Source organism: Phoca vitulina, unplaced genomic scaffold (genome assembly GCF_004348235.1).
Source record: "Phoca vitulina isolate PV1807 unplaced genomic scaffold, GSC_HSeal_1.0 scaffold22, whole genome shotgun sequence".
Classification (NCBI taxonomy): domain Eukaryota; kingdom Metazoa; phylum Chordata; class Mammalia; order Carnivora; family Phocidae; genus Phoca; species Phoca vitulina.
The window spans coordinates 11,310,492-11,325,632 of NW_022589725.1; the positions used below are offsets into that span (position 1 = coordinate 11,310,492).

The 15,141-nt window shown below is 36.9% G+C and overlaps 1 protein-coding gene and 1 pseudogene across 1 annotated transcript in view; one reads left to right on the forward strand and one right to left on the reverse strand.

Annotated features, from left to right (window-relative positions):
- The window catches only part of ASIP (agouti signaling protein), a 69,987-nt gene that overhangs the window by 27,772 nt on the left and 27,074 nt on the right, over positions 1-15,141 (reverse strand). The window lies entirely within an intron of this gene.
- LOC116641925 lies at positions 10,227-11,610 on the forward strand (annotated as a pseudogene).

Sequence of the window (15,141 nt, forward strand, 5' to 3'; positions counted from 1 at the left end):
TCCTAGAGGTAAACATTCCTTATATCCACAAACTCTGTCCATTCTTTCTTTAAAATGTTCCCTACTCCTTTCTATTCCGGCTGCCATACCCTAGAGACCCTTATCACCATAATTAGACACAGCCTTTTGTTAGTCTGTACGACATCAGTCTTCCTTCTCTCAAATCTTTCTCCCCCTGCCCACCTGCTCAAAAGCCTAAAAGGACTCTTGATATTAACCATATCAAGTCTAAACTCCTGTTTGTTTTGCAGGCCCTTTACAATATATCCTTTTTTTTTTTTTTTTAAGATTTCATCCATTCATTTGACATAGATAGAGAGAGGCAGAGCACAAGCAGGTGGAGTGGCAGGCAGAGGGAGAGGGCGAAGCAGGCTCCCCGCCAAGGAAGGAGCCCGACATGGGGCTCGATCCCAGGACCCTGGGACCATGACCTGAGCCAAAGGCAGACGCTTAACTGACTGAGCCACCCAGGCGCCCCACAATGTATCCCATTTTGCTTTATTTCCCACTATTGCACACATGCTTTCCATTTACTGCCCATACACACAGCCTGCTCATTTCAACCCATGGGACAGATTTATCTCAGTGTTCCCAAAGCATGGTATGAGGAGTCAGAATAGGGGTCCAGTAAATGTGAGCCAGCAGTTGGCATTTGTCTCCCTTTTGATGCCCTCCCTTTTTATATTTAATCTCACAAACCATTCAAGTATCATATTCTGCTTACAGACTTCCTGAGTTTCTCTAGCTCTTATGGCCTCCATATTTATTAGGTAGAGAACAAACAAACAAACAAAAACAGAAACAAAAAGAGTATAAAAGGGAGGGAGGGAGGCAGGGAGGAAGAGAGGAATGAAGGGAGGAAAGGGGGGAAGAAAAGTTCCCCACCACAGAGAATTGGCTTTAGGAGTTACAAAAGCAAAGGGAAGAGAAGGAAAGGCTAGTAGTCTGATAACTTCCACTTTGAAGCTATTCAGGAAACAGTTCAATTAGGAATATTCATTGGCTTTCTATAGCGCCATATCATCAGTATCATTCTGTTCAGAACACATATACTATCAGTGTTCCTTGCTAAGTGTTTCAAATGCATTCATTCTGCTTCCCCCATGTTGGTTCAGGATTCATTTCTTCCTGCTTCCCTGATGGCCCATATTGAGCTAAATGCCCCCTTCTCCATGCTCCCACGAGAACCTGGTGTTTCCTTTTAACTCAATATCTTATATTGAAAGTGTTTGTTTGTGAGTCTGACTCACCCTTAGACTATGAATTTCATGAGACAGGCTTACTTGTCTTTGTATTATCTCTATAGACTCTGTACATGTAGATGCTACAGAAATGGCCCCTGAAGTAACTAGGCTGTAAGCTTCGGAGGGTAGGAAACAAGGGTTTTACACCTCTTGTTCTTATATTGTGAATAACAAGCTCAGTGTTTAGGTGTTAAGAAAAAGCTTGTTAATGTTAACATTTCTGTGCTCTGCTCCTCTCACCACCCACTCATAACCTTACCCTTGCCCATCAAACCCCAGTTACTGAGCATTTAGTAAATGCTCAACAGACTCTTAACAGGTTAATACTGATGGCCAGTGTGAGAGAAAAACAATAAACAAATTCTTTAATTATACTTCTGTTTAGAAATTTGTGCATAGTCTAATTGTCAATAAGAACTTCTGCCACATTTTCATACTTTCAGAGAATAGGCTTTAGAGTCAGGCAGAATTAGATTTGCCTGGCTCCAAAGCTTATTAGACTCATGGCTCTGCAAATGCACTAGTTATTTGATCTTTGGTAGGGCCTTTTAGAGCCTTAAATTAAAAATGGAAATGACAGGGCGCCTGGGTGGTTTAGTGGTTAAGTGACTACCTTTGGCTCAGGTCACGATCCCAGAATGGACAGAATCTGTCTAAGTAACTATGTAGGAATTTTAAACTCTACTGAAGGCTTATGACTTCCAGGGGAAAGCTCGCACAGTAAGTTGTGCTTAATTTTGGCTCTTAGCACAGTAGCAGTTACCTGTGGCAGACAGCAATGCACATGTTCCTGGAGGAGCTTGCACTTAGTTTGCTGAACCAGGGTGGGCAAAAAAGAACCCTGTCCTCCAAATATCAGGATCTGTGCTCTGATTGCTGATTCCTGCTTCTGGTCACAGAGGTACAGACAAAAAGGTGGGTGGTCAATGTTGTTGCACTTCCCCACGTTGTTGCAACCCCCTAGCTCTATAGTCAAAGTGACTTTCGGTAGATTTAAAGGGCCAGCACCCATTCCCCCTTTCATTTCTCTCTTTTTCCCTTTTTGGAAGTCAGACATTATGGAAGTCATACTAGGACATTCAAAAACAACCACATATACAACCACATATGCAAATTAAAAAGTGACCATAGAAAGGCTTAGGAAAGACCTAAGAAGACCTTAAGTTTATGCCTCAGGCTGATCCTGGGCAAAGAAACAGCCTACCACAATCAATAGAACAAAATAAAAAATAACAAAAACAGCAAACCTTGGAAAAGGAAGAGAATGTGAATTCCAGAGATAGCACATTATTAGATTGAAATGTCCAGTTTAAAAAAAAAAAATCACAAAGCATATAAAGAAATAAGAAAATATGGCCATTCAAAGGAAAATAAATAAATAAATCAACAGAAACTGTCCCTGAAAAAGACCTGATGTCAGATATACCAGCCAACTTTAAAACAACCATCTTGGGCGCCTGGGTGGCTCAGTTGGTTAAGCAACTGCCTTCGGCTCAGGTCATGGTCCCAGGGTCCTGGAATCAAGTCTCACATCAGGCTCCCCTGCTCTGTGGAAAACCTGCTTCTCCCTCTCCCTCTGCCTGCCACTTCCCCTGCTTGTGCGCGCTCTCTCTCTCTCTCTGTCAAATAAAAATAAATAAATAAATAAATAAATAAATAAATAAATAAAAATATTAAAAAAAATAAAACAACCATCTTCAAGATGCTTGAAGAACTAAAGGAAGATGTGGAGAAAGTCAGGAAAACAATGTGTGAACAAAATGGCAATGTCCACAAAGAGTTGGAAAACCTAAGAAGAAATCAAAAAGAAATTCTGGAGCTGAAAAATACAATAATAGTAAAGAAAAATTCACTAGAGGAATTCAAAGGCAGAAGAAAGAATCAGTGGGGACGCCTGGGTGGCTCAGTCGGTTAAGCGTCTGCCTTCAGCTCAGGTCATGATCCCAGGGTCCTGGGATTGAGTCCCACATCGGGCTCCCTGCTCCGCGGGGAGCCTGCTTCTTCCTCTGCCTATGAATCTCTCTCTCTGTCTCTCATGAGTGGATAAATAAAATCTTTAAAAAAAAAAAAAGAATCAGTGAACTTGAAGATAAGATCGTGGAAATTATCTTATCTGAGGAACAGAAAGGAAAATGATGGAAGAAAAGTAAACAGAACTTAAGGGACCTGTGGGACACCACGGAGTTGACCAACATATGCATTTTTTTTTTAAAGATTTTATTTATTTATTTGAGAGAGAGAATGAGATACAGAGAGCATGAGAGGGGGGAGGGTCAGAGGGAGAAGCAGACTCCCTGCTGAGCAGGGAGCCCAATGTGGGACTCGATCCCGGGACTCCAGGATCATGACCTGAGCCAAAGGCAGTCGCTTAACCAACTGAGCCACCCAGGCGCCCCAACATATGCATTTTAAGAGAAGGGGCATGAGAAAGAGAGAGGGGTTGGGTTGGAGAGGGAATTGGGTAGGGGGAATATTTGAAGAAATAATGGCTGGAAACTTCCCAAATTTGATAAAGGGCATGAATATAAATGAGAAGTCCAACAAATACAATGAATTAAGATGAACTCAGAGACCCACACCAAAACACATTTATAATCACTTTCAAAAGACAAAGACAAAGGCAGAATCTTGAAATTAGCAAGAGAGAAGCTACTCATTTTATACAGGGATCCTCAATAAGATAATTAGCATCTTTCTCATCACAAACTTTAAAGGCCAGAAAGCAGTGGGCAGATATATTTGAAGTACAAAAAGAAAAAAACCTGTCAACTGAGAATCCTATTTTTGGTGAAATCATCCTTCAAAAGTGAGGTGGAAATAAATTCCCAGATAGACAGACCCAATTCCTAGATAGATAAAAGCTGAGGAAGTTTGTTACTACTAGACCTTACCCTGCAAGAAATGCTTAAGAGAGGCCTGCAAGGTGAAAAGAAAAGACACTAGACAGTACCTTGAAGATGTATGAAGAAATAAAGATTTCAGTAAGAGTTAATGCATGGGTGTTATAAAAGCTAGTATTATTGTAACAATGGTTTGTAATTCTAACTTTGTCTTCTAGATGATTTAAGAGACATTTGAAAATAATTATTAGTCTAAAAGCTGGTATTACTATAACTTTGGGATAATTCTACATTTTGTTTATAACATAACTTAAGAGACTAATGAATTTAAAAGAATTAATAGTTTATGTTTTGGGGCACACAATGAATAAAGACATAATTTGTGGGGTGCCAGGGTGGCTCAGCTGATTAAGCATCAGACTCTTAATCTTAGCTCAGGTCTTGATCTCATGGTCATGAGTTTAAGCTCTATGTTGGGCTCCACACTGGGTGTGGAATCTACTTAAAAGAAGACAGAATTTTGTGACATCAACAACCAAAAGGGGTAGGGATGGAGCTGTAAAGGAGCAGAGTTTTTGTATGTTATTGAAATTAAGCTGGTATAAGTTCAAATTAGAGTGTTATAACTTTAGGATGTGAAATGTAATCTCCATGGTAACCACAAAGAAAACAGTTATAAAATATACCCAAAAGGAGTGAGAAATAAATTTAAACATTTCACTACCAAAATTAACTAAATACAAAAGGAGACAGTAATACAGGAAATGAGGAACAAAAAAGCTATAAGGCATATAGAAAAGAAATAGCAAAATAACAGAATTAAGTCCCTCCTTATCAGTAATTACTTTAAATGTAAATGGATTAAACTCTCCAATCAAAATACAGAGATTGGCAAAAAATAAAAAATAAAACAAAAAAAAAAATACAGAGATTGGCAGAATGGATAAAAACACATGATTCAACAATATGCTGTCTACAAGCAGCTCCATTTGTATTCAAAGAGACACACAGATTGAAAGTGAAAGGCTAGGAAAAGATATTCCATACATATTGTAATCAAAAGAGAGCAGGAGTGGCCATACTGATATCAGACAAAATATACTTTAAATAAAAAAAGGCTACAAGGTAAAAGAAAGACATTACATTAATAAAAGATTCAACAAGAAGATATAACAATTATAAGCATTTACTTACCTAATGACAGACATATCATCAAAATTATGAAGCAAAAACTGAAAAAACTGAAGGGAGAAATAGACATAAAAATAATAGCTGGAGACTTCAATATCCCACACTCAATAAATGATAAAACAACCAGACAGAAGATAAAAAGGATTTTAAACAACACAATAAATCAACTAGATCTAATAGACATATACAGAACACTCTATCCAACAAGAGCACAGACATTCTTCTCAAATGTACATAGGACATTTACCAGGATAGACCATATGTTAGGCCACAAATTAAGTCTCAGGAAATTAAAAAAGGTAGATATCATACAAAGTATCTTCTCTGAACACAATGGGATGAAGTTATACATCAAAAACAGAAGTAAAATGAAAAAATTACAAATCTGTGGAAATTAAACAGCATATTTAAACAACCAACGTTTCAAAGAAGAAACTACAAGGGAAATACTTAGAAATGAGTGAAAACAAAAACACAACATACAAAAACTTATGGGACGCAATGAAAGCAGTGCTCATGGGAAATTTATAGCTATAAATGGTTACATTAAAAACAAAAAAGATCTAAAATACAATTTAACTTTACAGGAACTAGAAAAAGAACAACAAACTAAACATAAATTTAGCAGAAGGAAAGAATAAAGATTAGAGCAGAGATAAATAAAATAGAAAAACAATAGAGACAATTAATGAAACCAAAAGTTAGTTCTTCAAAAAGATCAGCAACATTGACAAACCTTTAAGTTACTAAAATCAGAAATGAAAGAGGGAACATTACCACAAATTCTACAGAAATAAAGAAGATTTAAGAGAGTACTATGAACAACTGTATGCCAACAAATTGGAGAACCTAGATGAAATGGACAAATACCTATAAACACAAAACCTATCAAGACTAAATCACAAAAAAATATGAAATCTGAATAGATCTATAACTAATAAGGAGATTGAATCAATAATATACAATCTTCCAGCAAAAAAAGCTCTGAACCTGATGTCTTCACTGGCAAAATCTACCAAACATTTAAGACTACCAATCCTTCTCAAACTTTTCCAAAAAATTAAAGAGAAAAGAACACTTCCTAACACTTCCTAACTGTGAGGCCACCATTACCCTGACATCAAAACCAGACAAAGACACTACAAGAAAACTACAGACCAATATCCCTTATAAACATTGATACAAAAATCCTCAACATGATACTAGCAAATCAAATTCAGCATATTAAAAGATTATGCCACGACTAAGTGGGATTTATTCCTGGAATGCAAGGATGGTTCAATATACAAAAACCAATCAATATTATACAGCATATTAACAGAAAGAAGGAAAAAACCTCTACTTGATCATCTCAAATGATTCAGAAAAAGCACGTTTCAATTCAATTCAATACCCTTTTATGATTAAAAATAAAACACTAAAAAACTAGGACTAGAAGGAGACTACAATACAACTTCATATATAATACAGTTGCATATACAATTTCATACATTTCAATATAATTTCATATATGGCTACAATAAAAGCCATATATGAAAAATCCACAGCAAACATCATACTCAATGGTAAAACACTGAAAGCTATTACTCTAAAATCGGGAACACTTCTATTTAAAAATATTACTGGAATGGGCACCTGGGTTGCTCAGATGGTTAACTGTCTGCCTTCGGTTCAGGTCATGATCCCAGGGTCCTGGGATCGAGTCCTGCATCAGGCTCCCTGCTTAGCAGGGAGCCTGCTTCTCCCTCTGCCTCTGCCTCTGCCTCTCTCTCTCTCTGTCTCTCATGAATAAATAAATAAAATCTTAAAAAAAAAAAAAAATTACTGGAAGCTCTAGCCAGAGCAATTAGGCAAGAAAAAGAAATGAGGCATCCAAACTGGAAAGGAAGAAGTAAAATTATCTCTGTCTGCAGATGATATTATCTTATATGTATAACACCCTAAAGATTCCACACAAAACTGTTAAATTAATACATGAATTCAGTAAAGTAGCAAGATACAAAATCAACACAAAAATTAGTTGTGTTTCTAAACACTAACAATGAACAAAAACAATATCCCATTGATAGCATCAAGAATAAAATACTTAGGAGTTAACTTAACCAAGGATGTGAAAGACTTCCTAACACTTACAATTACCTAACAATTACATTCTGAAAACTATAAAACACTCAGGAAAGAAATTGAGGAAGACACAAAGAAATGGAAAAACATTCCATGCTCATGGATTGGAAGAACAAATATTGTTAAAATGTCTATGCTAATGTCCACAATAGCCAAACTGTGGAAGGAGCCAAGATGCCCTCCAACAGATTAATGGATAAAGAAGATGTGGTTCATATATACAATGGAATATTACTCAGTCATCAAAAAGGATGAATACCCACCATTTGCATTGACAGGGATGGAACTGGAGGGGATTATGCTAAGCGAAATAAGTCAAGCAGAGAAAGATAATTATCATATGTGGAACTCATATGATAATTTCACTCATATGTGGAACATATGGAATAGTGTGGAGGACCACAAGGGAAGGGAGGGAAAACTGAATGGTAAGAAATCAGAGAGGGAGACAAACCATGAGAGACTCTGGACTCCAGGAACCAAACTGAGGGTTACAGAAGGGAGGGGGTGGGAGAATGGGGTAACTGGATGATGGGTATTAAAGAGGGCATGTGTGGTGATGAGCACTGGGTGTTATATGCAACTAATGAATTGTTGAACACTACATCAAAAACTAATGATGTACTATATGCTGGCTAACTGAACATAATAAAAAAAAGATAAAATGAAAAAGAATGTCTATGTTACCCAGAGCAATCTATACATTCAATGCAATCCCTATCAAAATACCATCAACTTTTCTCACAGAACTGGAACAAATAATCCTAAAATTTGTATGGAACCAGAAAGACCCCAAATAGCCAAAGGAAGGTTGAAAAAGAAAACCAAAGCTGGTGGCATCACAATTCTGGACTTCAAGCTCCATTACAAAGCTGTAATCATCAAAACAGTATGGTACTGGCACAAAAACAGACACATAGATCAATGGAACAGAACAGAGAACCCAGAAATGGATCCTCAACTCTATGGTCAACTAATCTTCGACAAAGCAGGAAAGAATATTCAATGGAAAAAAGACAGTCTCTTCAACAAATGGTGTTGGGAAAATTGGACAGTCACATGCAGAAGAATGAAAGTGGAACACTTCCTTACACCATATGCAAAAATAGACTCAAAATGGATGAAAGACCTAAATGTGAGACAGGGATCCATCAAAATCCTAGAGGAGAACACAGGCAGCAACCTCTTCGACCTCGGCCACAGCAACTTCTGGCTAGACATGTCTCCAAAGGCAAGGGAAACAAAGGCAAAAATGAGCTATTGGGACTTCATCAAGACAAAAATTTTTTGCACAGCAAAGGAAACAGTTGACAAAACCAAGAAACAACCTACAGAATTGGAGAAGATATTTGCAAATGTCTCATCAGATAAAGGGCTAGTATCCAAAATCTATAAAGAACTTATGAAACTCAACAGCCAAAGAACAAATAATCCAGTCAAAAAATAGGCAGAAGACATGAACAGACATTTCTTCAAAGAAGACATCAGACACATGAAAAAATGCTCAACATCACTCGACATCAGGGAAATACAAATCAAAACCACAATGAGATACCACCTCACACCGGTCAGAATGGCTACAATCAGCAAGTCAGGAAATGGCAGATGTTGGCGAAGATGTAGAGAAAGGGGAACCCTCCTACATTGTTGGTGGGAATGCAGGCTTGTGAAGCCACTCTGGAAAACAGTATGGAGGTTCCTCAAGATGTTAAAAATAGAGCTACCTTATGACCTAGCAATTGCTTTACTAGGTATGTACCCCAAAGATACAAATGTAGTGATCCGAAGGGGTACCTGCACCCCAATGTTTATAGCAGCAATGTCCAAATAGTCAAACTACGGAAAGAACCCAGATATCCATTGACAGATGAATGGCTAAAGAGGATGTAGTGTATATATATATATATATATATATATATATATATATACACACACACACACACACACAATGGAATACTACTCAGCCATTAAAAAAAAAATGAAATCGCCATTTGCAATGACATGGATGGAACTAGAGGGTATTATCCTAAGTGAAATAAGTCAATCAGAGAAAGATAATTATCATATGATCTCATTCATATGTGGAATTTAAGAAACAAAACAGAGGAGCATAGAAGAAGGGAGGGTAAAATGAAATAAGACATAATCAGAGAGGGACAAACTATAAGAGACTCTTAATCATAGGGAACAAACTGAGGGTTGCTGGAGGGGAGGTGGGGGCAGGATGGGATAACAGGGTAATGGGCATTAAGGAGGGCATGTGATGTAATGAGCACTGGGTGTTATATACAACTGATGAATCACTGAACTCTACCTCTGAAACTAATAATACACTATATGTTAATTAATTGAATTTAAATTTTAAAAAATGAAAACTACAAACACTGCTGAAAGAAATTAAAGAAGACATAAATAAATGGAAACATATCCCATGTTCATGGATTAGAAAACTTAATATTGTTAAAATGTCAATACTACCTAAGGTGATCTACAGATTCAATGCAAGCCCTACCAAAAACCCAATGATGTTTTGGCAGAAATAGAAAAACATCATCCTAAAATTCACATGGAATATCAAGGGACTCAAACAGCCAAAATAATCTTGAGAAGGAAAAACAAAGCTGAAGGACTTATACTTCTAGATTTTAAAACTTACTACAGGAGGCTGGGAAGATAGGAGGGAGTAAGAAGACCCTAAGCTCACCTTGGTCCATGGATACAACTAGGTAACACTCACATCAGCATAAATAACCCAGAAAACAACCTGAAGACTGGCAGAACAACTCTACAACAAAAGGTAAAGAAGAGGCCACATTGAGAGGGTAGGATGGACAGAGACATGGTGGGGAGCAAAATGGACCTCCGCTATCAGCTGGATGTGGGGGGTGGGCCTTGGGAATGGAGAAGGGAGAGAAATAGACTATCACACCAGAGCACCCACAAAGGGAAGACAAATCCCCATAACATTTGGTTTTGAAAGGGAGGGGCCAAATTTCATAAGGTCTTACAATCAGTGGGACTTAAAACCTGGAATTTTAAAAATCAGTGGCTGGTTCTGGGAGAGCCTGGAGGGTGATAGGAAGCTGAGTACCCACCCTTAAAGAAACCACAAGACATGGCCTAGGAAAACATCCTTGGATTACAGGAGATGAGACTATTTTAGGCCTTATGAATGACATCGTAGGAGCCCAATGAGAAAGAAATAGGTCCTAATGAATGGTTTAACTGCTAATTTATATCTTCTACTGTTATCCTTTTTTAAGCCTATACCAAAACGGTATAAAATTCTGGAAGCCAAAGCCTTCCCTTCAGATCATTATGCTATTGAGTCACATCTTCAACTTCATGGTCTTAACACTGAGAAAAGTGTGTGGATGATAAAGCCAAGAGAGGGGGAAGAAAACATTGAGAATAGAGGATATCCTTGAAGTAATTGAGAAGGAAGGAGACTCAATTGCAATGATCCTGTTCAGTGGGCTGCATTTTTACACTGAACAGCTCTTTAATATATTTGCCATCACAAGAGCTGGAGAGGCAAAGGGTTGTTTCGTTGGCTTTGATCTAGCACATGCAGTTGGAAATGTTGAACTCCACTTACATGACTGGGGAGTTGATTTTGCCTGCTGGTACTCCTACAAGTATTTAAACTCAGGAGCAAGAGGTCTTACTGGTGCCTTTGTCCATGAAAAGCATGCCCATACAATTAAACCTGCATTAGTGGGATGGTTTGGCCATGAACTCAGCACCTAATTTAAGGTGGATAACAAACTGCAGTTAATCTCTGGGGTCAGTGGATTTCGAATTTCAAACCCTCCCATTTTGTTGGTCTGTTCCTTACATGCTAGTTTAGAGATCTTTAAGCAAGCAACTATGAAAACATTGAGGAGAAAATCTTTTTTGCTAACTGGTTATCTGGAATACTTGATCAAGCATTACTATAACAATGATAAAGCAGATACCAAGAAACCATTTGTAAACATAATTACTCCATCCCGCATAGTGGATCACGGCTGCCAGCTCACACTGTTCCAATAAAATATGTTTTCCAAGAACTAGAAAAAGGAGGAGTGGTATGTGACAAGCGAGAACCAAATGGCATCCAAGTGGCTCCAGTTCCTCTCTACAACTCTTTTCATGATGTTTATAAATTTATCAATCTGTTCGGTTCTGCATTTCAATTTGCAGAAACAAAAAATAGCAGTGTTTTCTAGAACAACTTAAGCAACTCTTACTGAAAGCTTCTATGGTTATATTATTATTATTTTCAAATTTTAATAATTGGAAGTTTTTCAAAACCGCTTACACACAACTGGCAATGAATTACATACCTCACAGAAAAATCTGATATATTTTTTCCAAGAGTCTGTGATTCTGAGAAATCCACATGTCTGTCCAATTTCTTCATGCTTGGTGGATAAAGTTTTCACTGATCCAAGTATTATGTACACAGTCTCATCTAGTTATCACATTTCATGGTCAGTGAATGTTTTATGTTGATTTGATTTATAATTTGACTGACAACTTCATAATATATGTGTAATTTTTTGTGTCAATTTTAGAAATGTTATTTTAGTTTTAATTTACAAAAAAATTTCTTATAGACACTGTGATTTCACAGTCTGATAATGTGTATGATTTTGCAATATTCCATACAACTCTAATCTAAGGAACAGAAAATACATTTTCTTTTTTTTTTTTAAGATTTTATTTTATTTATTTATTTGACAGAGACAGACACAACGAGAGAGGGAACACAAGCAGGGGGAATGGGAGAGGGAGAAGCAGGCTTCCCGCTGAGCAGGAAGCCCGATGCGGGGCTCGATCCCAGGACCCTGGGATCATGACCTGAGCCGAAGGCAGATGCTCAATGACTGAGCCACCCAGGCGCCCAGAAAATACATTTTCTAGAGCATTAGCTTTCAAATGTTTTGGCTACTATCCACACTAAGAAATATATTAAATATCAGAGACTAGTATTTATATGTATTTATGCCTTATTTTATTGATTCTAATATACAAATTTTTATCATATTTTAACATCTGTGAAAGAAGAATTTTTTCTCAATTTTCAATCAACAATTCTTACAATTGCCATTGACCATTCTTTCATGTTACCATCCCTGATGTTAGCATGCTTCTCACAATGAATAGATGATTTTTTAAAAATGGTGTATATATATCAAAAGCAGAAGTGTCATAAATTATTTGTCTGTGCTCTGCTATTTATTATTCATTTTATCTCATTACAACAAGTATTGTTCCTTACATGCTAGTTTAGAGATCTTTAAGCAAGCAACTATGAAAACATTGAGGAGAAAATCTTTTTTGCTAACTGGTTATCTGGAATACCAGTTACCTAATTTAATACCATTAAATTTATCTCCCCACCAACTCTTGGGTCCTAATCCATTTTATAAAGTTGTCCCTTTATTTGTTGTTAGTGTAATTTCTTATTTTTTTAATGGGGACTTGCCCTGATAGAAGACTTTAGATGTTACCCTATCTCTAAAATAGTGAAACAAACCATTCCAAGATACTTGCGATTGAGAATTAGAATTAGCAAATGAGTGCTTCATCTCTCAACCTCTAACCTGAATCTATGGATCTTTCTTTCCACTAGGAAAACTACAGTTACACTCAACCTTATTGGACTTGCCTGGTTTTCAGCTGTTGATGCTACAACCACTATTCATGAATTAGCAAAATAGTTTACATTTATATACCTGGACAGCAAGAAAGAGTGACTACAACATAACTCGTGCCCCTGATGAACAAATTTGAATGAAATTGACTTAGACAACCACTAGAGTTAAATAAAAAGATGCAGAACTGACACCAATACCAGCATGTACTGATATGTATTGAGTACTCACCATGTATCATGTATTGTGCTGATCTATTTGTACGATACCTTACTTATTTGAGTGGTTGCATAACTGCTTTAGCAAAGCCTCCCCCTCCAACTTTTGGCAAAACTCATATCTGTGGATGGAAAAGTTCTCAAAACCCTAGAATTCAACCATATGCAACTTCATGTAGAAGAAATCATTTTGAATCTCACAGTGGTAAGCAAAACAGACATGGTTTGAGCTCTCAGGGAACATGCAGCTTAGTGGGAGAAATGGATAGTAAAACATCTAAACATCCAAGTAAATATATGATTACAAATTGTAGGTTTTATGAAAGAAAAAAAGAAAAAAAAAGAATATCATTTTATGATACTCTAAAAGAAAAATCTCAAGGGTATTAATTAGATGGTCAAGTAAGGGAAGGTGTATAAGGTGCTTACAAGTTTAAGTTCCAAAAAATCATGCTAAAATTTTTAAAAATAAAATATCATGCTAATCACATTAAAATTTCATCAAATTATATATATAAATTATTCAAAGAATAATCAGCACTATGTCTTCATCACACAGGTTAGGAAACAGAGCATTAGAAATTCCCTTTCTCCCTGCTTGCATTCCCTTCCTCCCCAAATCCAGAGATAACCATCAAATCATATTTTGTGTTAATCATTCCCTTACTTTCATTGAAGTTTTACACCTATGTATGTACCCATAAAAATATATAAGCCAATTTTGCCTGTGTGTGGAAAAAAAGAAAAGAAAAGAAACCACATGACAAGGGAAGGGGAGAATATAGTATACAGTATAAAGTAGCAGTTTGCAAAACGCCTGGGGCATAGGGGAGGAGGAGTAGTTTACTCATTTCAAAGTGTGTCCTAAGGAGCAGGGATCACACAGAGGGACTTCTCCAGGAACAAAGGAGTTAGCAAGGGCCATCTCTCTCCCCTGCTCCCCAGCATAAACACACAGCCCTTTGCAGGAACCAGCACAGTGCTGACACTCACGACCTAACTTGCTTAAGCAACCCTCAACTTAATATAGACTGCTATATGCGGAAAATGTTATATACAAACCTAATGATAACTACAAATCAAAAACAAGTAATAGATTAAAAACAAAGAGAAAGGAATCCAAGTATATCACTAAAGAAAGACAGCAAACCATGAAAGAGCAAGAAAAGGATCAGAGAAGAACTACAAAAACAACCACAAAACAAGTACCAAAATGGCAACAAATAAACTCTGTATGTTAAATAACTGGAATTAAAATAAAAACTTAAAAGTGGCAATAAATACATATCTACCAAATAATTACTTTGAATGTAAATGGATTAAACACTCCAGTCAAAAGACATAGGGTGATGGAATGGATAAAAACCAAAAACCAGTATAGATTATGCTGCCTACAAAAGACTCATTTCAGACCTAAAGATACACACAGATTAAATGAGGGGATAGACAAACATTTGTAATGCAAATGGATGTCAAAGAAAGCCAAGGCAGCGATACTTATACTGAACAATAGATTTTTTTAAAAAGATTTTATTTATTTATTCATGAGAGACAGAGAGAGAGAGAGAGAGAGAGAGGCAGAGGGAGAAGCAGGCTCCCAAGGAGCAGGGAGCCCGATGCGGGACTCGATCCCAGGACCCTGGGATCATGACCTGAGCCGAAGGCAGATGCTTAACCATCTGAGCCACCCAGGCGCCCCAGAACAAAACAGATTTTAAAACAAAAACTATAACAAGAGATGAAGAAAGACACTATTTAATAATACAGGGGAAAATTCAACAAGAAAATATAACAATTGTAAATATTTATGGGAGCACCCAATTAACAACAAACATAAAGGAATTAATTGATAGTAATATAATAATAGTAGGGTACTTTAACA